The 21,761-nt window shown below is 39.6% G+C and overlaps 1 protein-coding gene across 1 annotated transcript in view; it reads right to left on the bottom strand.

The window, feature by feature from the left end:
* Positions 1–21,761, bottom strand: part of AGBL1 (AGBL carboxypeptidase 1) — a 707,098-nt gene that overhangs the window by 206,367 nt on the left and 478,970 nt on the right. The window lies entirely within an intron of this gene.

The following is a 21,761-nucleotide window of genomic DNA, read 5'->3' as shown; positions in this document are numbered from 1 at the left end:
AAACTGTCTCTAAAACACTAAAAACACAGTTATTTATATTCTCTACCTGGTTATTCTTGAATATAGTCTTTGCATGCATCATTTGTTGGTTTGATTTTTCTGTTTAATGTCAATAATGTAGGCTTGTTTGCTCAAATATTTTATGATTTTTCAAAAATTCTAAATTTATATTTCTTTTCATCCAAAGAAAGTCTTTGTGGATTGATTTTAATGTTCTTGCCTCCAGAAAGAAAGTGTGTTTTCCTCCCCTGGGCACTTGGGGACAACAATTCAAGGACCATTATAGGCTGAAGTTTTGGCTTGAGGCCTTTTGGGTTACACTGTACCATTGAAATATGACTCCAAATCTGCTTGAAGGAGGGTTTGTGTTGAGAAATAATGAATAAAAGACTTTTCCATTTTTTTCCTGCTCTACCCAAAGCAATGGCCAAGACAGTCAGGCAAACCCACTTACTTGCTTCACAGATTGTGGTTTCACTAGTTTACTGACTGCAAATGTCATTTTTGGAGGTTCTGGCTTTGTGTGACTAAGTCTTCAATTAGTCCTCACATCTTGCATGGGCCTCTCTTTGTGTCCCAAAACCCAAGTTATACGTGGATAGGGATTAATATCTGGCCCAAAGACCTACAACAATGTCTGGCAAAGCCTATCTTTTTAACAAAACTAGGCTTCATTGAACACCCTCTATAAACATACACAGAGGGAAGACATTACACCTATGTAGAAATACTGCAGTTAAAAAGGGTGGCACTCAAAGGACACCAAACAAGTACATTTACTACCAGAAATGAGAAAAATCTGGGACATTTCTTGTTTATATTCTTGGAAAGAATCAAGAGTATACTGCATTGGTGAAAGTGTAGCAAAAGGCATGACGAGAGAATAAGAGCACAGAAGAAATTGTACTATTGAGATGGAAAGTACAATTTCTAAGTTAAAAGCCATTGGAAAGAGTTAACAAACTGTTTGATGCAGAAAATAAAATTCATTTTGTATAGGACAGCTCTGAGAAATTTTCCAATATCTCAAGGGAAAACTAGATAAACGAGACAAGCTAAATACATAAATAAGAACTGCAGAACAGATTCAGGCACTTGATCTTGGACTTCCTTGGACTTTCAGACTAGGTAGTATGGGAGTCATAACAGAAGTCAAGAAAAAGAAAAAGAGGGAAAAAAGAGGGGAAAAAGCATGATGAAAAGAAGAAAGAAATTCCTTACATTAAAAAAAAATCTGAGTCTGCAGATCAAACAAGCTAATCAAATACATGTGTTATAATTAATGAAAAGGAACAAAAAAAGTATAAAGATCCCTATAAATAATCAAAATTAAATAGTAAAATTTGCTCACACCACTAAATACCAAAGACAATGAAGCAACAACTTACAGAATTGAGGAGAAAATACTGTGCCTGAAAAATGTTGTTTATGTGTGAGGGCCTTAGGAAGATAAACCCAAGGAAGAGAAAGAATTAAACACAGACAACACGTTGAGAAGGAAAATTTCAGAATTTCTTTTAAAATATTGTTGTAACCCTATTATTTATAATAACCAATACATGGAAACAACCTAAGTATCTATCAATGAACAAATTGATAAAGAAAATGTGATATAGGTATAGATATAGATAGATGTATTAGGATAGTGGTCAACCATAAAATAGAAGGAAATCCTGCCATTTGCAACAACATGGATAGACCTTGAGTGCATTATGCTAAGTGAAATAAATCAGGGAAAGACAAACACTGTATGATCTTACTTGTATGTGGAATCTGAAGAAAACAAACATTGATACAGAGAACAGATTGGTGGTTGCTAGAGGCGGGCGGGTGGAAGGTGGGCAAAATGGGTGAAGGTGGTCAAAAGTTACAAACTTACAACTGTAAAATAAGTCCTGGGGATGTAATGTGCAGCACAGTCACTATAGTTAATAATAGCGTATTGTATATTTGAAAGTTGCTAAGGTAGTAAATCTTAAAGGTTCTCATCACAAAAAAAGTTGTAACTATGTGTGGTGATGAATATTAACAAAACATGATGATCATTTCTCAATATATACATTTATCAGATCACTATGTTGTATAGCTGAAACTAATGTAATGTTATATGCCAATTATAACTCAGTAAAAAGTGGGAAAATATTAGCATAACCCTAAAACCAAAAAACTGATCATTATAGCACATAAATAAAGCAGCAAGACAAATAATTATACAGCATGGTCTATAGAGTATTTTTCTAAGAATGACATGGGGTTGGTTTTATTAGGAAATCTACTAATACAAATGTTAACACATAGAGATCAAAAGGCAGAAGAGAAAAGAGAACAACAACAAAAAAAAAACCCAGGACCTTCTGTATGCATCCATTTCTGATACAAGTCTTAGTATATGAGCCCACAAGGCACTTACTAAACCTGAGAGGGCAGCATGGCATGGTAGATGTAAACACAGTCCTGGAGCCTAGATTGCTAGGGTCTCAATCCCAGTGCTGTGCTAACTGTATGGCCATCGGGGAAATCATTTGACCCATCAGTGCCTCAACTGTCTTATCTGTAGAGTAGGAATAATAATAATAATAATAATAATAATAATAATAATAATAATACAACTATCTATCTCATGGAGCTGCTGAGATAATCAGTGAGTTAACATATATAAAAATTTAATTTAGTACGTGGCCCATTTCACGTTATACAAGTATTCATTATTATCAATAATAATAGCAAATGCCTATATAAAACCAAAAGTCAAAATTATACTTGGCATACCCAATCCTTACTAAAACTATGGTATACTCTCACTACTGTTATTTACCATTATTTGGCAGGTTCCAAACAATTCAATAAGATAAGAAAAAATGAGTCATACATATGGAAAGAAGGAATCACATTATCATTATCTGAAAACTGACTATGTACTAAAACAAACCAAAGGAATCAACTGAAACAGAAAATCTATTAGATATAAGGCAAGAATTGAGTAAGTAGACAGGTAACAAATTAAATATACAAAAATCAATTTTCTATGAACCAGCATGATAAATTAAGTATAATAAAGATTCCATTTACAATAGCAACACAACTCTAAAATATTTAGAAATGGAATTAATAATAAGTACTCCGGGCTTCCCTGGTGGCGCAGTGGTTGAGAGTCCGCCTGCCGATACAGGGGACATGGGTTTGTGCCCCGGTCCGGGAGGATCCCACATTCCGCAGAGCGGCTGGGCCCGTGAGCCATGGCCGCTGAGCCTGCGCGTCCGGAGCCTGTGCTCCGCAACGGGAGAGGCCACAACGGTGAGAGGCCCGCGTACCGCAAAAAAAAAAAAAATAAGTACTCTAAGGGTTATATGATAAATCCCAGGACTTTACCAAAAGATAACAGGTAAAATTTAAATAAATGAAGAAATATGCTGAATTCTGGGAAAGCAGCGACCAATAGCATGCAATATCAATTCTCCTCATATCAGTCTATAAAAGCATAGAAATCAAAACAGCAATGGGGGGGCTTCCCTGGTGGCGCAGTGGTTGAGAGTCCGCCTGCCGATGCAGGGGACACGGGTTCGTGCCCCGGTCCGGGAAGATCCCACATGCTGCGGAGCGGCTGGGCCCGTGAGCCATGGCCGCTGAGCCTGCGCGTCCGGAGCCTGTGCTCCGCAACGGGAGAGGCCACAACAGTGAGAGGCCCGCATACCGCAAAAAAAAAAAAAAAAAAAAAAAAAAAACAGCAATGGGGATTTTCAGACTTGGCAAACTAAATCCACGTTAGAAGAATACATGGCAAAAATATCCCAGAAAAATTTTGGAATGAAGAGTAAAAATAATGAGGGTTTTCCTTTACAAATAGGCAAAAGATCTTACACATTTACAATAATTTGCTATTATGGTACTGATGCAAAATATGGCAGCAGATCAAGGGAAGACTACAGAAAGCACTAAAACCCTCGAATATGTGAAAGTTTGCATATGATAAAAACGCCTTTCAATTCACTAAGAAATGGATTACGATGGAGCTAAAACAAAAACAACGGGTTAATATTTGAGGTAAAACTCTTAACACAAATACAAAATTATTTAATTTTGATTAAAGGGTTAAATATTTAAAAATCAAGCAATAATAAAGGACAAAATACAGATTTATATGTTTTATCATCTCCAAACCAGGAGGTATTTCAATGCATATCCCCAAAGAAGAAACCATAAAGGAAAATATTAATGAGTGGATAAATAAAATATAAATATATCTAAATTGCCTGAAATATTACAAATGAAACAACAAACTAAACATAGTTTTAATAAAGGGACAAATAACCTCACTTGATATAAAGTGCAAATTACTATAACAATAAAATATCATGATTTGCTTCTCAATTCAGGTTTAGCCTTGATCACTAAATTGAACTGATCAGCTGGTCCAAAGCTATAAAAAGGCACTATCATAGTCTGTTACCAATGGAAGTACATATAGTTGCAGTATTTCCAAAGGACAATTTGAAAATATATTTCAAAAGCCTTAAGAATGTTTAAGTTCTTGGAGTTCATTCAAATTCCAGAAATCATTATTAAGAAAATAATTGTAAGATGAACAAGAAAGTCCTAAATGTGCACCAGTATATTACTAGTCAAATAAGCTTGAGTATATTCACATCATGGAATATTAATATTATGATGGGCTTTGAAGAGACAACACCATGGGGATAATTGCACAATAGAGTATTGTTTTAAGTATCTGTGGAATACTTTAATTTCTTTTTTTTAATTTTTTATATTAGAGTATAGTTGATTTACAATGTTGTGTTAGTTTCAGGCGTACAGCAAAGTGAATCAGTTATACATATACATACATCTATTCTTTTCCAGATTCTTTTCCCATATAGGTCACTGTATTACTGAATATTGAGTAGAGTTCCCTGTGCTATAAGGTAGGTCCTTGTTGATTAACTATGTTATATATAGTAGTGTGTGTATGTTAATCCCAACCTCCTAATTTATCCCTCCTCTCACAACCTTTCCCCTTTGTTAAGCATAAATTTGTTCTCTAAGCCTGTGAGTCTGTTTCTGTTTTATAAATAAGTTCATTTGTATCATTTTTTAAGATACCACATATAAGTGATATCATAGGACATTCGTATTTCACTGTCTGACTTACTTCACTTAGTATGATAAACTCTAGGTCCATCCATGTTGCTGCAAATGGCATTATTTAATTCAATATAGTATTACAAGCTATAAATCCACTACAGTGTAGTATATCCATTGTGATCCTAATTTTATTTAAAAATTTTTAAACAATTTACATGTACAAAAATGTTAAAAATAGTTAGAAATGCATGATGATGAGGGTACCCACTTTAATTTTTTTTCTTTGTTCGTTTTCCTTACTTTATTTTTAGTCATAAAAATAAGTAATTGCTTTTTCACTCATATTTCCTTAAGCAATGCACCTAAGCCTGGAAAGAGTAGTATATCTGAATGAATATTATTTTATATGTGATTTTAAATTTATAAGTAAAATTAAAATTCATTTTAATAATTCCTTAGTTAAGTTAAAATTAAATCAAATATTTGAATTTAAATATTTAATCAGGACAAAAGGCAAAGAATAAAGCTGGTTAGTCACATCAACTTTCTTGAGTACCTGTTTCTTCCTTCACACACATTACCTGGTATCCTCTAGATTCTCCTTAATTCCTTTGGGTCACTGAGCCTGTGCCTATTTTCATTTTGGGGTTAAACATCTTAAGGTCTAGTAAAAATATAGTAACAAGAAATCTACTCCCTTGGTATTGTCCCCAGAAACATTCTCAGAATCTTTACAAACTGCCAGCGTGAGTTGAGAGACAGTGACTTTTAGAGTTTTAAATGAGTTTGGAGAGGTTGTGAGATGAATTAAGTTTGTACATCCTTTGTCCGACATGCACCCAGCAGAGAAGTTAAAACTGAGCCAATCCAGCCATGCAGATCTGTGAACTCTAATAGGTGGCAGAGAAGAAAGCAAGAAAGCCGGTAGACGGGGCTCCTCGGCTTCCTTGCTTATCGACTCCATCAGATGGACTCTAATGCTTTCACACTGAAGACCAAATCAATCGCGAAGCATGTTGATGTCTCTGCCAGACTCCATCTGATGGGCTCCTGTGTACAAAGCCCCTCTGTATCCATCCTTTCAGCCCCGGCTTCCTAATCCATTACTGACAATTGTTTCCTTAGTAACTGCAAAAAGGCCCTATATTCATGGAAACAGCAGGGCTGGATTTCAAATGTGTCCTTTATTTCTATGGACCTTCCCTGGGTCTTTTATTGGTAAATGTGTGCTTAAGCCATGAATGACACAGCAGACAGCTAAGTCCTCTGTGATTGCCTTTCCATGTCTTTCTGGACCACGCATATGAGAGTAAATATGAATCAGAGACTGTATCTTAGACAGCTTAGAAGTTGAGCAGAGAGGAATCTTAGCAAGCTTAACTCTCCGTTTTATAGATGCATAAACTGACAATGCCTTATACAAAGTTATGTAGCTAAGTGCCAGTAGAAACGGGCTTACAATAAATGTTCCCTTGACACTAATCAAATGTCCATGTCAATACACAAGGCTTCAAACTTCACATTCCTGTTTAATAAAAGATTTGGAGTTCATCTTTTCTTAGAGGTTATGTGCCTCCATAAGTCTTACCTTTCAGCAGGAACAAGCACAAGCTCAATCATAAGCAATTGGGTTGTCACCTTCCTTCTCTATTTCCACCCACTGTCCCTGGCCCTCCTCTTCCCTGGCCCTTTGATCCCTTAGCTCTGCCCTTGGTTCCTGAAACCTGCCCTAGCCCGCCTTATGATGACTAGCTGCAGCGATCTCTCTAGCCCTGGGTCCCCAGAGGTGCTCTGAGATCTAGTTTTGAACTTTCCTTCCAGTGTCACAGATTGGCGGGGAGGGTGGGAGACGGTCCCCTGCCTCTGACTAAGAGTTATATACAATATTTTGAGAAACTTGTCTGAAAAAGACAATGACCAATCAGAATAGATGCCGGTCATAGCAATGGAGCAGAGTTCTGCTTTGCCAGGTTTGTATCCTGTGGTTTCTGAATCTTGATATGGTCCTGGAGGAATATGGAAGAGGAGTGAGGGAGAACAGGATAGTGAAGGGGTGGGTGGGAGTTTCACTTGGAGGGCATAAGCAGTGGCTATTAACGCACAGATGTGAAAGTATTTCAATTCCCTACACAGTGGAATACCAATCCTAACCCTTATCCAGGTCTCCAGTCTCCACACCTGTCCGTCCAAGTACACCCAGTCTCCCTGTCTGGTGAGGGGGATGGGACACCAAGCAAAACTATTTTCAAAAGGTGAAATAACATTAAGATGAAGCTGCAGCCCCCAACTTTCCATAAATATAGCTTCTCCCAGGAGAGTGGCCCACCAGACCTGCCTTCACTAGTCACGTTGGATGGCCAGTGGCTTTGGGAGGGTAAGAGCACCATAACAATATTCAAGTCCAGCACTTCCCAAAGCATGGTCCCCAGATTAGTGTTTGCCTGTGAAATGTTTGGAACACTTATCTGTGATGAAATAAGAGAGCTGGGACTGAATATAAATCAATCATGTGACTAAGTACACATGTTTAGTTCATCTGATTGTTTTTTTCCAAGGAAGGGAGCACTGTGATTGTGTTTATTTATATTCTGGTACAAGTTTCCTATACCTTTGCAGCAACCGATGAATCAACAGTTCAGGGACCAGATAGTTTGTGTAGTACTGCTCTAGAATAAACTCCCCAACAAGGCCTCGGCTTTGAACAATGCAAAAAGAATATTTTGGGAGTCAACTCTCTGGGATCTGAATCTCAATTCTGCTACTTCTTATCCCAATGACCATGTTCAAGTTATGTAACCTCTTTGAGTTCAAGGTCTTCTTCCTTAAAATGGGAAAATATTATATATCACTTAAGTGTTTCTATGAATATTAAATGAAATATAATGTGCACATGTACCATACAGATGCACAGAGTAGATGCTCCATAAATGCGAATTTCAGGCATTTTTTTCTACATGCACTATTACACACACAGGCCTAGAAATCTGTATAAATCACATTTATACATAACATGTAAATGTATGTATGTCCTTAAAACCTAAAAATAGAGTTACCATATGATCCAGTGATCCCACTCCTGGGCATGTATCTGGAGGAAACTCTATTTTGAAAAGATACATGCACCCCAGTGTTCTTGGAAGAACTGTTTACAATAGCCAAGACATTGGAAGCTACCTAAATGTCCATTGACAGGTGACTGAATAAAGAAGACGTGAGATATATATATACATATATATATATATATATATGTATATATATAATGGAATATTACTCAGTCACAAAAAAGAATGAAATATTGCCATTTGCAGCAACATGAATGGACCTAGAGATTGTCATACTGAGTGAAGGAAGTCAGAAAGAGAAAGACAAATACCATGTGATATCACTTATATATAGAATTTTTTTAAATGATACAATTGACCTTACTTACAAAACAGAAATAGACTCACAGAAATAGAAAACAAACTTGTAGTTACCAAAGGGGAAAGGTGGAGAAAGGATAAATTAGGAGTTTGGGATTAACAGATACATACTACTATATATAAAATAGATAACCAACAAGGGCCTACTGTATAGGTAGGTATAGTATACTGAACTATAGTCATTATCTTGTAATAATCTATAAGGGAAAAGAATCTGAAAAGTAATTTTATATATATATATATATATACACACACATATATATATAAAGTGATTTAGTTATAGATAACTGAATCATTTTGCTGTACACCTGAAAATAACACAACATTGTAAATGAACTATACTTTAATTTTTAAAAATGTACGTATGTATGCATATATAAATGCCACTCATCTTTGATCAATTTTCATTCTCTTTCTTCTTTTTCTTCCAATTTAACCTGGTCAATTTGATGCGGATAAGAAACAAAGAGGCAAAGTATTGAGCACTGGCATTCAAGAGAAGCTAGAGCTTTTATCCATCTATATAAGTAAAGTTTTGAATGAACTGAGAGAGAAGAATCATATTCCTCGTGTACAGAAACACCTCAGAGATACTGCAGGTCCAGTTTCAGACCACTGCAATGAAGTGAATATCAAGATAAAGTGAATCACACAAATTATTTTGTTTCCCAGTGCATATAAAAGTTATGTTTAGGGCTTCCCTGGTGGCGCAGTCACTGAGAATCTGCCTGCTAATGCAGGGGACATGGGTTCGAGCCCTGGTCTGGGAAGATCCCACATGCCGCGGAGCATCTAGGCCCGTGGGCCACAACTACTGAGCCTGTGCGTCTGGAGCCTGTGCTCCGCAACAAGAGAGGCCGCGATAGTGAGAGGCCAGCGCACCGTGATGAAGAGTGGCCCCCGCTTGCCACAACTAGAGAAAGCCCTCGCACAGAAACAAAGACCCAACACAGCAAAAATAAATAAATAAATTAGTAAACTCCTACCCCTAACATCTCCTTTAAAAAAAAAAAAGTTATGTTTACACTGTAGTGTTGTCTATCGTGTTTGGGGGAGGTGAAATTTCTTCCTTACCCTTCTGGAGTTCCTTTGGTTGGTCTAATGATTAAATTGACACAGACAGACTAACAGGAGGAAAAAAAAAAGTTTGTATGCACAGAGGGCTCAAGAAAACGGGACCCCTGAAAGTGACCAACACGGGCTGTTTGTGTGTCATTGTTAGACAAAGAAACAATTATATGTGAAGATTTAAGAAAACAAAGGGGCTTGTACTTGGAGTATCAGACTAATCAAGACGTAACAAAGTTTGTTTACACAGTTTTCTTAGCCTTGAATTCCCTAACTCTGGTGATAAGGATGCTTTCTATACTCCTGGTATAGGGAAAATACCTTCACATGGGAGATTTATTTCCTGCTTTTAGGGAGAAAGACGGGGATCAGAATGTTTTTTAATATCTTTTTACCTCCACAGGGTGTTTCCCAAGTTACTTTAATTCAAAATAATCAATATGCCATTGAGTCATATTTTGGGGTGGACTTCCCTGGGCCCCAACAGAGTGCAATGGCATTATGTCTTTAAAAAAACAAATGTGCATACCTTAATTTAAAAATACTTTATGCTAGAGAAATGCAAATCAAAACTACAGAGAGGTACCACCTCACACCGGTTAGAAAGGGCATCATCAGAAAATCTACAAACAACAAATGCTGGAGAGGGTGTGGAGAAAAGGGAACCCTCTTGCACTGTTGGTGGGAATGTAAATTGATACAGCCACTCTGGAGAACAGTATGGAGGTTCCTTAAAAAACTAAAAATAGGGCTTCCCAGGTGGCGCAGGGGTTGAGAGTCTGCCTGCCGATGCAGGGGACGCGGGTTCGTGCCCCGGTCCGGGAAGATCCCACATGCCGCGGGGCGGCTGGGCCCGTGAGCCATGGCTGCTGAGCCTGCATGTCCAGAGCCTGCACTCCCCAACAGGAGAGGCCGCAGCAGTGAGAGGCCCGCGTACCATCCATCCATCCATCCATCCATCCATCCATCCATAAATAAAAAACTAAAAATAGACTTACCATATGACCCAGCCATCCCACTACTGGGCATATACACAGAGAAAACCATAATTCAAAAAGACACATGAACCCCAATGTTCACTGCAGCTCTATTTACAATAGTCAGGTCATGGAAGCAACCTAAATGCCCACTGACAGACGAATGGATAAAGAAGATATGGTACCCATATACAATGGAATATTACTCAGCCATAAAAAGGAACGAAATTGGGACACTTGTAGAGACATGGATGGACCCAGAGACTGTCTGTCATGCAGAGGGAAGTAAGTCAGAAAGAGAAAAACAAATATCATATATTAATGCATATATGTGGAATCTCAAAAAAATGGTACAGATGAACTGGTTTGCAAGGCAGAAATAGAGACATAGATGTAGAGAACAAACGTATGGACACCAAGGGGGGAAAGCAGGGGTGGGGGTGGGGGATGAATTGGGTGACTGGGATTGACATGTATACACTGATGTGTATAAAATAGATAACAAGTAAGAACCTGCTGTATAAAATAGATATATAAATAAAATAAAATTTAAAAGAAAAAAATATTTTATGCTAAAAAATGCTAACCATCATCTGAGCCTTCAGTGAGTCGTTTTGCCATAGTAACAGCAAAGATCTCTGATCACGGAGATAACAAATATAATAATGAAAAAGTTTGAAATATTTTGAGAATTACCAAAATGTGACATACATACACAAAGTGAGTAAATGCTGTTGGGAAAATGACACTGATAAACTTACTTAACACAGGGTTGCCACAAACCTTCAATTTGTAAACAACACAATATTAGCAAAGTGCCATAAAATGAAATATGCTGGTATACAATTCTTATACAAAGTGGAAGTTGAAGAAAGAAATTCAGATCTTGAGCAGAAAAAGAGAGTAATCATCCCCAAAGAAAGCTTCATTTGACGAATCAAGCACACTGATCAGAAAGTGACCTGGAACAACGTGACAGTCTGGGGGACCAGAGTGAATTCTTGGGGAACCCTACACCCTGATGAGACCTTAGCACCATCACCATTCTTAACACCATCTCCCAGAACCCTAGACCACAGTTTATGTGGGGACCGTCTACTTGTTCCAGCCAAGAGGTTTCTAACTGGGTTTCACTGAACAATAGGGATCCAGAGACAGTTGATTATTCCCCTCAATTTGCATGCAGATTTGTGTGCTTGAGGCGGGGGGATCTTTTAGGAGGTGCTGTTGGCTTCATGAAGAATTATAGGGTTTTCCGAAGGTTGGCAACTGGGTTTGGTCAGCATTCATCATCACCAAATAATTAGGAGAGTCAGCTGTCCACTCACACCTGTAATGGAAATTTATTTAACTCTCACTAAGTACGTGATGCTGTGCTGGGAGTCATGAAGAAAGAGGTATGATCCCACCTCAACGGTGACTTATGTGCCTGCCACCTCCAAAAGACCACCTCCATTTCTTTATCTCTAGCAGAGAGTATGATGCAAGGTATCATTTTAGAGTGCAGGGTGGCCAATCAGAAGATCATCAAAAGAGTTCAAAGAAGATGTCAACCCTCAAGGATCTTACAGCCTACTAGAAAAGGCACAACTTATAGTAATGAGAAACATTTTGAATGTTCAGAGGAAAAAATAACTGCTCTGGCTTTGGCCGGACTTTGTGTGCCCCTGTACAGCATTTTAAAGGTGGTCTAACAAAACAAGTGTAGCAACATAAGCAGCTAAATGCACAGTTTTACACTTTCCCAGCCCCATGCATTTATGTTACCTGCTTGGCTCCTGTAACACTCAAGTTCTGAGCAATTCTAGTCACTAACACTCCTTCTTTTATATTTTTTTATTATTCCCCTTCAAGTTTTGCTTGACTGAATACTTCAGGAGAGACAGAGTAGGGAGAAAACCAATATAAGCAGGAAAAGGGTTTAATATCCATTAGGGCCTGAAGATTTATGTGTGGCTAGAAGTTGATGTTATCATCCAAAAGATATCATATGACCAAAAGTAATATAACAACTTTACATTCAATTCAGCAAATGAAGCCTGACCAAATGCAGAGAAAAATCATCATTTAGGGCTTAAAAGAAGTGAGATTGCTGTGTAAAACTCTCATATTGAGTCAATCAGTAAATTAATAATGGTTAATATTAGAATGTTTTAACTAAAAAATCAGTAAGAAAATTTTATTGACAGCATTGGATTATTAATACAATTAACCTTAAGGGAAAAAGAAAAAAGATTATGTCTTCAACCTTCTAGAATTTCACTGTTTTTCAGCAAATGACACCCACCCAATTGCAAATATATTTGAAAAGCTGATATGTGCAAATGTTGTTTTTTAAAACATGTATGTAATGAGAATGCATGGAGAGATTTGTTTCTTTGATAAATTTATTCAAGAAAATTCTTTTTGCTGTGTGCAAAGCATTGACAGAATCCGTTGTCCAAAGCTTCAAGTCTAGGCCCCAGACAGTTTGGCCTTGAATATGCCTCTTGGCCCAGAGGCAGGCAGGAAGCGCCTAGTCCACTGATACTTGGAGATCTTTTTAGATGAAAATTAAGAAGCCACTCTCCTTCTATCCTGCTCGCTGCCTAGAGTAGAGACTGACATTTTCTGCAGGGAATCCTCTCTTTCCTGTGGGTGTAAGTCTAAACATCTCTGGTTCTGCTCACCAGATAAAAGGAAGATGCTAAAACCACATCAATCCAAGAGCTGCCGAGCGGTGACTGCAAACGGTGTGCCTGTGGCTTTATGATTCCCTAGGGTTCGCGTCTGTGTAGAAAGGCCTTCAGAATCCATGAGCAGAGAAGTAATAATAAGAGCAATAAAAACAGTAACAGAGCTGAGCACCATCAGGCTATAATTGCTCTGGCATCAGAGCCAACAGTCCTCCCGTCGGCCCATGCGGCTTTGATACCCAACTGCTCAGGAGGGAACAGCTGGAAATCCCAGCAAGCAGCCTACATGTTAGCAGACTTTGTTCACTTCAAACCGGGAGAAATGTTTTATTTTTAATGGAACTCTTCCTGTCAGCCTTGTCTTCTTACTTCCTGCCTCCAACCTCCTACAGCCATCTCGTTCTTGCATGAGGGGGAGTGTTCAGGTTACAGCCCATTGATGGCAAAAGAACTGGGATGTGTCCTCGGGCAGAGAGACTTACAAGTTCAAGATGCAGCAGCAGGCAGCAGGAGATGGGCGCGTGCTGCCGAAATTCCACAGAGAAGGCGGCGGATGCCATACTCAGGAGAGAGAACACATATTAGGCATGTAGCTGAGGATATATACCACATCCACCTTCAGGACTAGATCACAGAGTCCTGGACTTCAACAGGGTCTTATTTTAAGAAAAGTAAAAGTCTCCCTGCTTCAAATCATCTCCATCAATCTGACAATTACTCAGATGCCTCTTATTAATAACTTTAAAATAATATCAATTCATACATAAAATAACACCAAGTCTTAACATTGCTTATGAATGCCTCACTGCTACCTGGCCATTCAGTGGAGGTTTGGGGCTGACAGGAATAAGATACAGAGCAGGTCAATTCTGGAAAAAGAATCAGAAATCTGGAAATCTTCAGGTTTTCTCTGAGCCTCTTGAGGGCAGGAGTTGGTAGGAGGGATTGGAAATAAATGAGGCAAGGAATTTTCTTAATTAAAAAAGAAAAATCCTGGGCTTCCCTGGTGGCACAGTGGTTGAGAGTCCGCCTGCTGATGCAGGGGACGCGGGTTCGTGCCCCGGTCCGGGAAGATCCCACATGCCGCAGAGCGGCTGGGCCCATGAGCCATGGCCACTAAGCCTGCGCGTCCGGAGCCTGTGCTCCGCAACGGGAGAGGCCACAACAGTGAGAGGCCCGCGTACCGCCAAAAAAAAAAAAAAAAAAGAAAAATCCTGACTTCCTTCCGTCTTTATACACATTCTCCTTTGCTTTCTGTGTAGTATAAACTGCCTACCTGTCCTGCTTGTACAAAAGGAACGTTACCATAACCCATTCATTGAATCCACACGATAATTGGGATTACATCCCAAACACCTTCCTCCAGATTTATTCATTGAATGCAATGAACTAGGCAGATCTCATGACTTCTAGCTCTTAGGCCATAGAAGTTCAAATCAGAAATATCCTGTGAAATATGTAAATAGATATTTTAATCGTTATTCAAAGGCAAGTCTTTTTCTAGTCGAGGTTGGTAGTGGATTGGAAACTCGAATGAGGCTGGGACTTGGAGAGGGAGGTACGAAGCATTGCTTCCTTCCAACTCACTGACTGCTATTTTGGGTACCTCCAGTGTTAGATGCAAGGAAAGGTCATACAGGAGAAAGATCCAGCCTCATATGGTGGGTGCAGTTACCCTCTGATGTGGAGGCCATCTGGGGGCAGATGTACAATTGCTGTTCTTTGGATTTTCCTATCAGGGGTTCTTCTCACTTTCTTGACAGATAGGTCTCCATTCCAGGTGGTTGCTTGAGAGCCTGCTGCACAGTCCCTAGAGAGCATTTCCTTTCCCACATGGTGGCTGGTGTTTCTTTACTGTTCCGGATGGCTCAGTTGGATGTGGCCTGAGACGGCCCTTTACTGTCTCCCTCTTGCACAAGCCACTCATCTCTGAGGAAACACATATGCATCCTTTGCCCAGAGAAATGATCCCAACCTAACTGGGTTTCTGACTCACCATCAAATAGTTATTCAGCATATTGCTTTTCCTCTAGATTATGGGAATACAACCCCAATGCACTATGGCTCCCAAATTCCAGGGGCCACATATCAGGCTATCCCAGTGGTCTCAATGAAGCTACTCCTCCAGGCTTGAGGCAGGTAAGGGGAAATGGGATGCAGTCCACGTGATTTTATCCAGATCAACTCTCTTTCTACTCTGGCCTCTTTCTACATTCTTGATCTGGCTAACGGGATCAAAAGTCATGGATTGGATGGTAAATACTTCCTTTGAAAATTCCTATTTTTTTCAGCCACTCTTTTTAGCACTGGGTAGTATATATACCTGGAAACTTCAGAGGTAATTTTCACACCCAATTACATAATGGATCCACTCTAATACTTTGTATTTTCTACACAAGAGTATAGAAAGGGCTTTGCAGTGATTTTCCCAGTCTCTTGCACAAACTTATTTATAAAAAATGTAGTATTTAATGATGTTGAAGACCGCAGTCTCTGATCAAATGGAAGCAAGATTATGATTTTTCAGGATGACTGGACAAACAATTGCTTATCTCTATTCCTCTAGCCATTGACTAAACGCCTGTGCAGACAAACGCCAGTCTACAGAGCACTTGCAGATGTAGCTCATTTTAATTCTCCTTTTACTCTCTTATCTTATATAATAAAAGGTTGAGTGTTTTTTTAAACAATGATAATTGTGTGGACAAATATATGCATAAATATTACATTTTAAAGCCTCCATGCAAAGACAATGTAGAGCACTTTGATCACCTCAAAAGAGAAGGCTTAGTAATCATTCCCTTGGTCTCCAAACCAAGTTCCTTAGGTAGGACCAGCTCATTCTTTTCCTACTCAGATAAACTGTGACCTTCTTGGGAAAGGGGTTATACCCTATGAATGTGTCTGTGCCTGGCCCCTCACTCAGACTCTGGGACTGATTAGACACTGATCAATATTTGCTGAGTAAAAAGTGAGGCTTCTACTGAACATCTTCTATCAGGCATTTTGCTGAGAACCTTCTAGGTATTATCTCCAATTCTCATCACAACCGCATAAACGATGGTGTTAACATCTCCATTTTACTACCAAGACTAGAGCACAGAGCAATCACATATCCAGCCAAAAATCACACAGTTGGTAGTAGCAGACCTGGGATTTCAACCCATAATTGTCTGACTCTGAAGCCAAGTGTAACAACAACAATACCTTTCATGGTCAATTTAGGTATTAGGTTCTTCACTGACAGAAACACTGTAGGATTGCAACCGAGCAGGACCCTGTGGGGTCTTCCTGGGACAGACACCCCCATGTCCTCTGCCTGCCTCTTGTCTGTAGAAAAACTTTAGCCAAAGAGAAAATTCAATCAGAGAAGTAAGAAAATGCAGAAACAAAGGAAAATAGTCAAACAAGACAAAATAATAATAGTTTAGTCATTAAACAAAGTAAATAACCTTTAGTTCCTCCTCAAGGGCTATAGATAACATTTGGAGCCATATCCTGTGAGCTGTTTTGTAGATACTGAAACCCTCTCCCCAACCCCCTGGTGGAAGAAGTTAACTACATAATGACCAACCTGTAGCCATGACGTAAGAACTAGCCTCAAGGAAATGGGAACAAACTGACCTTGGAACTGAAGACTAACTGTACTTAAAATAATCAAGATAACACTGATCAGACTAACATGTGACCCAACTTCAAGTTGATTGTTAGAGCTGACTGTGCTGTTCTGCACGTGGCCCCCTCCCCCTGCCTGTGCACCCCTGACACTCCCCTTTAAAAGCTCTTGCCCACTGACTGGCAGTTAGGAGTTGGTTCTTGGACACAAGTCCACCTTCTCCCCAGGTTGCTGGCCTCCTGAATAAAGTAAGCTTTCCTTTCCTACCAACACTTGTCTCTCAAGTATGGACTTGCCAGCAGTGAGCAGCCGAACCTGAGTTCGGTAACAAGGAGTGTTGGGTTCATTCATTTATTCATTTGTTCATTCACTGTTTACTCTTTTAGACCTTCATCATACTGTTAGTGAGCACTGTGGCAGATTATTTAGGGTCCAATCCCACACAATAAAGGCACTTATTGTCAGCTTAGGCATAGTCTTGAGATCTCTTTTACCAGAAGGTCTGTAACCCTAATGTATCCCTTCCTACTTAGACACTGCACAAATAATAAGAAAAAATGTTATAAAATAGGCAGTGAAGAAAAGAGCAGTCTTCCTGTGAAATGATGTTAACTGCAAGACATGCAGTTCGGAGGTGAAATATGAAATTTCTGCCTAACAGAGTAAGAATTAGATGTCAAGACGGAGGCAAGATGTGTATTCCCTCTTTGGAGGGAGGTTTAAGGGACAGGGTGGGGGATGGCATACTCTTTTGGTCAGCCCAGTCTCCAACCACTGACCAATTCTTGCCTCCCAGGTGCCTCACTGCAGGTTGCAGCTACACCCTCTACATCTCAGCAAGCATCCACCCAGCTGGAAAAATAAAAGGCTGGTTTTCCTTGCTTAGAGCCATCTTCAGTGTCTACCACCAACTACTTTGGAGCTCTTAGCTACCCTAGCTACTGAGGACAGAGAAAGCAGGAAGCCCTCTCACCATGAGCACGGCCTTGCGTGAAGCTATTGGTGACTATTTCCCCACCTCCTGCTCCAGTCTCTCTTCCTATATGTTGAAGTGGGGTGTGGTGCAAGGCATAGTAGGCTCAAATCTGACTTTTCTTAGTAAGCCCTGGGAACTTATCTGCTCAATGTACTGCAATCTGCTAGCTCCAATTCTCAGACGGAAGTCCCAATCAAAATTCTGTTACACTAGCAATAAGAAGAACTGGATTATAATTCTGGTCCCATCAAAACCTTCCTGGGTGATTTGAGGCATTTCTACTTTCTCTTTAGACTTCAGTTACCACATCTGTAAGATACAGCTGGAAGTTGAGTTCTAATGGCCAATTCTAATTAATACTCCTCCCCATTCTAACATTCCAGGAGTCACCTCGCCCTGCCCACATGGAAAATTGCTCTCCTTAGTGTTTCTATGACCACATTTAAAAAATCAAACCCCAAACCCATGGCCAAATGATTAGATTATTAGTGGGGGTGATAAGGCAGAAGTCAGAAATATACTTCAGCCTATGACCTCTATCTATGGAGTTTCTGTAACCACACACCCACATAAACTCTGAATTAAACAATCCTGGATAAGGTCAAGACTTATGATTCAAGGTAAGAGTAAGTCAACAAATGAGAAACACTGACTAGAACCAAATTCCAGGAGGCCTCAAGAGTTACAGTTATAAAATGGGACTCATAATCTCATTTTGTGAGAAGCTGTAAAAACTCAAATGAGATAAGAATAATTAGTGATAGAAGCATCTGGGATATTATTGAATCATATTACTTAGTCCAGGATCAGAACAGACCAATAGAGATGTCAGTATACTCTAGTCATTAAAAACAAAAACAAAACAAAAAAAAACACTACTAGGGTCATTCATACTCAGACTTAACAAATGCTAAGATTTAACAGTAATTCATTCAAAAATGTATAGTAAATTCCTTCCCAGTGCCAGACATTGGTACATTGTTCTCAGGCTGAGGACACAGCCCCGCCCCCCTCAGGGAACCTAGTGTAGAGAAGTTATGTTAATAATTGCTTTATTATAGTTTTGAAAGTGCTATGACCAAAAAATGCAGAATGCTATGAGAATACATTAAAGGGACTCTAACCCAACCTGGATAATTATACTGATCATGTTCTTATATCTATAAATATACTATAGACATATATATGCTATTTACATTTATAAACTAGATAGATAGATAGATAGATAGAAATGACATAGAAATAGTAATAGTGATAAAGTTTAATCTTAAACAATTCTAAAGAAGGTTAAGGTAAGATTATCTCTGAACCCTCCATAAACAGGTCCCCTGACCCTACGTCTAGGATGCTTCCCACCAGGACATCATAGCTGCTAGCTCACTGGAGGCCTTTGCGCCCTATTTCCCTTTGTGTTATACGCCCCAGGTCACTGGCCCATTGTATAATCCCAGAAGTAGGAGATCTAACAAAGATGTGTTTTCTTCTATGATATGAAGTCCAGGTCACCAACTTCAGTTTGGGCAGAACAAGACCACACGCAGATGACACTGTACTTACCCATATATAATGGAGTATTACTGGAGGAAACTATTAACCATGAATTTGAAAAAGTGACCTCCATTTAGCAATAACACCAAGTCTTTCTTTGGCATTTTTATATCCTACTGTTAGTCACTTTTCCAACCCATGGGGCAATGGATTTCCACTCTAAATGTCACCTCTAGTCAATACGTGTATATATATATATATGCACACACACCGTATTTTATGCATCTCAATAGCTTTACACAGGCATTGTGGTTCTGCCCTGAGGCTGGCTATAAATAAATTGACAGTCTGGTTTCCCACAAATGCTGTCAGAGAAGGTTCTTGTTGAATACTAATCACAAAGTCTCATGAAATGAGAGAAGCTTGTGTCAAGAAGCAGGAGGAAACCAGCATTTACTGAGGCTGGAGAACCAATTGGCCAGAGGAACTCAGTTGGCCTTTGGGGCTTGTGCAGTTGTCTGTGTCCTAGCTCAGCTTCCCTTTCTCGAAATACTTCTGGGGACCAGAGAAAAGGCTGCCTAGGCCTTAGTGGAAGGGCTAGGATGGATAGTTGAGCGTATCAGCAAAAGAAATCAAACTGACAAATGAGGAAGGTGACGGTCTCAGAAGCAGCAACAGTTGGTATGAGAGGAATCAAGTGATCTTCAAAAGAAACAACTTAAGGTTCAGGCAACCAACAAAAACTAGCAGAAAAATACCCAAACTCATCAAACAAAGACCTCCGTGATTTGATCTATTACACTGAGAGTGCAAAAACGGGCCAGGCACCAAGCTTCATGCTCTGTACGATATTCCACTACTTACCTTAGTTGTATCCATAATATATAACACGATATACATGATCTATTATACATTATATAATATATGATGTATAACACATTATATAACATATATTTATATTTACAGCAGCCCAATGGGGGTAAGCATTTTGTGCCCATTTTATGGATGCTCAGGAAGGTGAACCAACTTGTCCATTATTTGAATTGTCCCCTCATCTTTCTGCCATATAATACTTAGGGCCTATAGGAATCTCTTGCTCCAGTCACACGACACCTAAGCCATAGGTTCCTCGTGATGTTTATCTCAACCTGAGCCGCAGCTCCCTACTCAATGACCTCTCCTCCTAACTGTCCAAATGGTACACCTTCTTGCAGTATTTCCTGACCACTACAAGGTAACGATGACTTACCCTCTCCCCAGGAACAAGAATGACCATCACAGCAGCAGCAACTGCATTTCCTGAATATCTAAGAACACAAGTGCCCTAACTTTCCAAATGGTGTATGTTCTTTTTCTCAACATATATATGGACTTGATGGTAAGAGAGCACCTCCTAAAAGTTAGATGTGTCCACAACTGTACACAGTAGAAGATGCTTCACAAATACGGCGGGGGGGGGGGGGAAGAAGAGGAGGAAAAAAGAAAAAAAAGGGGGGGGAGGAATATTGATTATGTACCTCTCAATGTTAGTTTGAAGAAACCTGAACATTCTTTATTTTAATGTTTGTATATTTTCCACTGAATACTTACTAGTGAAGATGTAATTGCCTATATTGGTACTTAGAATCCAGAGTCAGTTGGCTACTCTGGTTTCTGTCTTCCAAATGTGTATTCAGTTATGCTCCAACTGCTGGGAAACAGTGGGAGGGCAAGCTGCTAATAGGTGCTCACAGTTCAAAGAAATATGAAAGGAAGGTTTGTTTGCATTCTCTGAACACCTGTACCTGCTGGCTCATGATTTTTCCAGGGAAGAATGCATTTCAGAGTTGGGATCAGCCCCAGATTTATCCCACCAGATACATCCGGAATGACTGTCAATTGATCCAGTAAGCCCTTGCCTCTGCACCCTGCCTGCACCTTCCCTTATGGATGAAGGTATCACCTCTCCTGGCAGGCTGTTAGTGGGAGTTTTGGTTAACACAAGCCACCGTCAACTGCTTTACTATAATGCTGCTCTGAAATGGAAAAGCTGTTGAAAAGATGTTACATTCCAACAGAGCAAAACCAGATGAAAGAGATTCAAGAGTGGCAATCTCTTGGTGCCCGTGGCTATATGAAGCTCCTGTCTGATTTTGATGGTTACTGGCATCTTTAGTCAAGGGAAGGCTGTGTGTAATGTTTATTTCTCCATGGCTGGCTGACTTGGCAAGGCCAGGTCATTAGGAAAGCCTTACCGTGAAGGGGACCAGGAGGTCAAAGACCCCTGTCCACCCCACCCCCCCAAAGGAGAGCTGCAGTGACACCTAGAGGAGAAGGCTTGAAATGGAAGGGGTCACCAAAAGGTTACCCTGACCCATACCATCTCCTACCCTCTAAGAATGTAAGTGGGTCCTACAGTGAAAGCAAAAAAAAAAAGCCAATACAAAAACTAAAACCCTATGATGTGCTCTATAAAGCCTC

The sequence above is a fragment of the Mesoplodon densirostris genome, chromosome 4, assembly GCF_025265405.1.
Source record: "Mesoplodon densirostris isolate mMesDen1 chromosome 4, mMesDen1 primary haplotype, whole genome shotgun sequence".
NCBI lineage: Eukaryota > Metazoa > Chordata > Mammalia > Artiodactyla > Ziphiidae > Mesoplodon > Mesoplodon densirostris.
The sequence above is the reverse complement of the archived record's forward strand: the minus strand, read 5'-3'. Positions and strand labels throughout refer to the sequence as shown.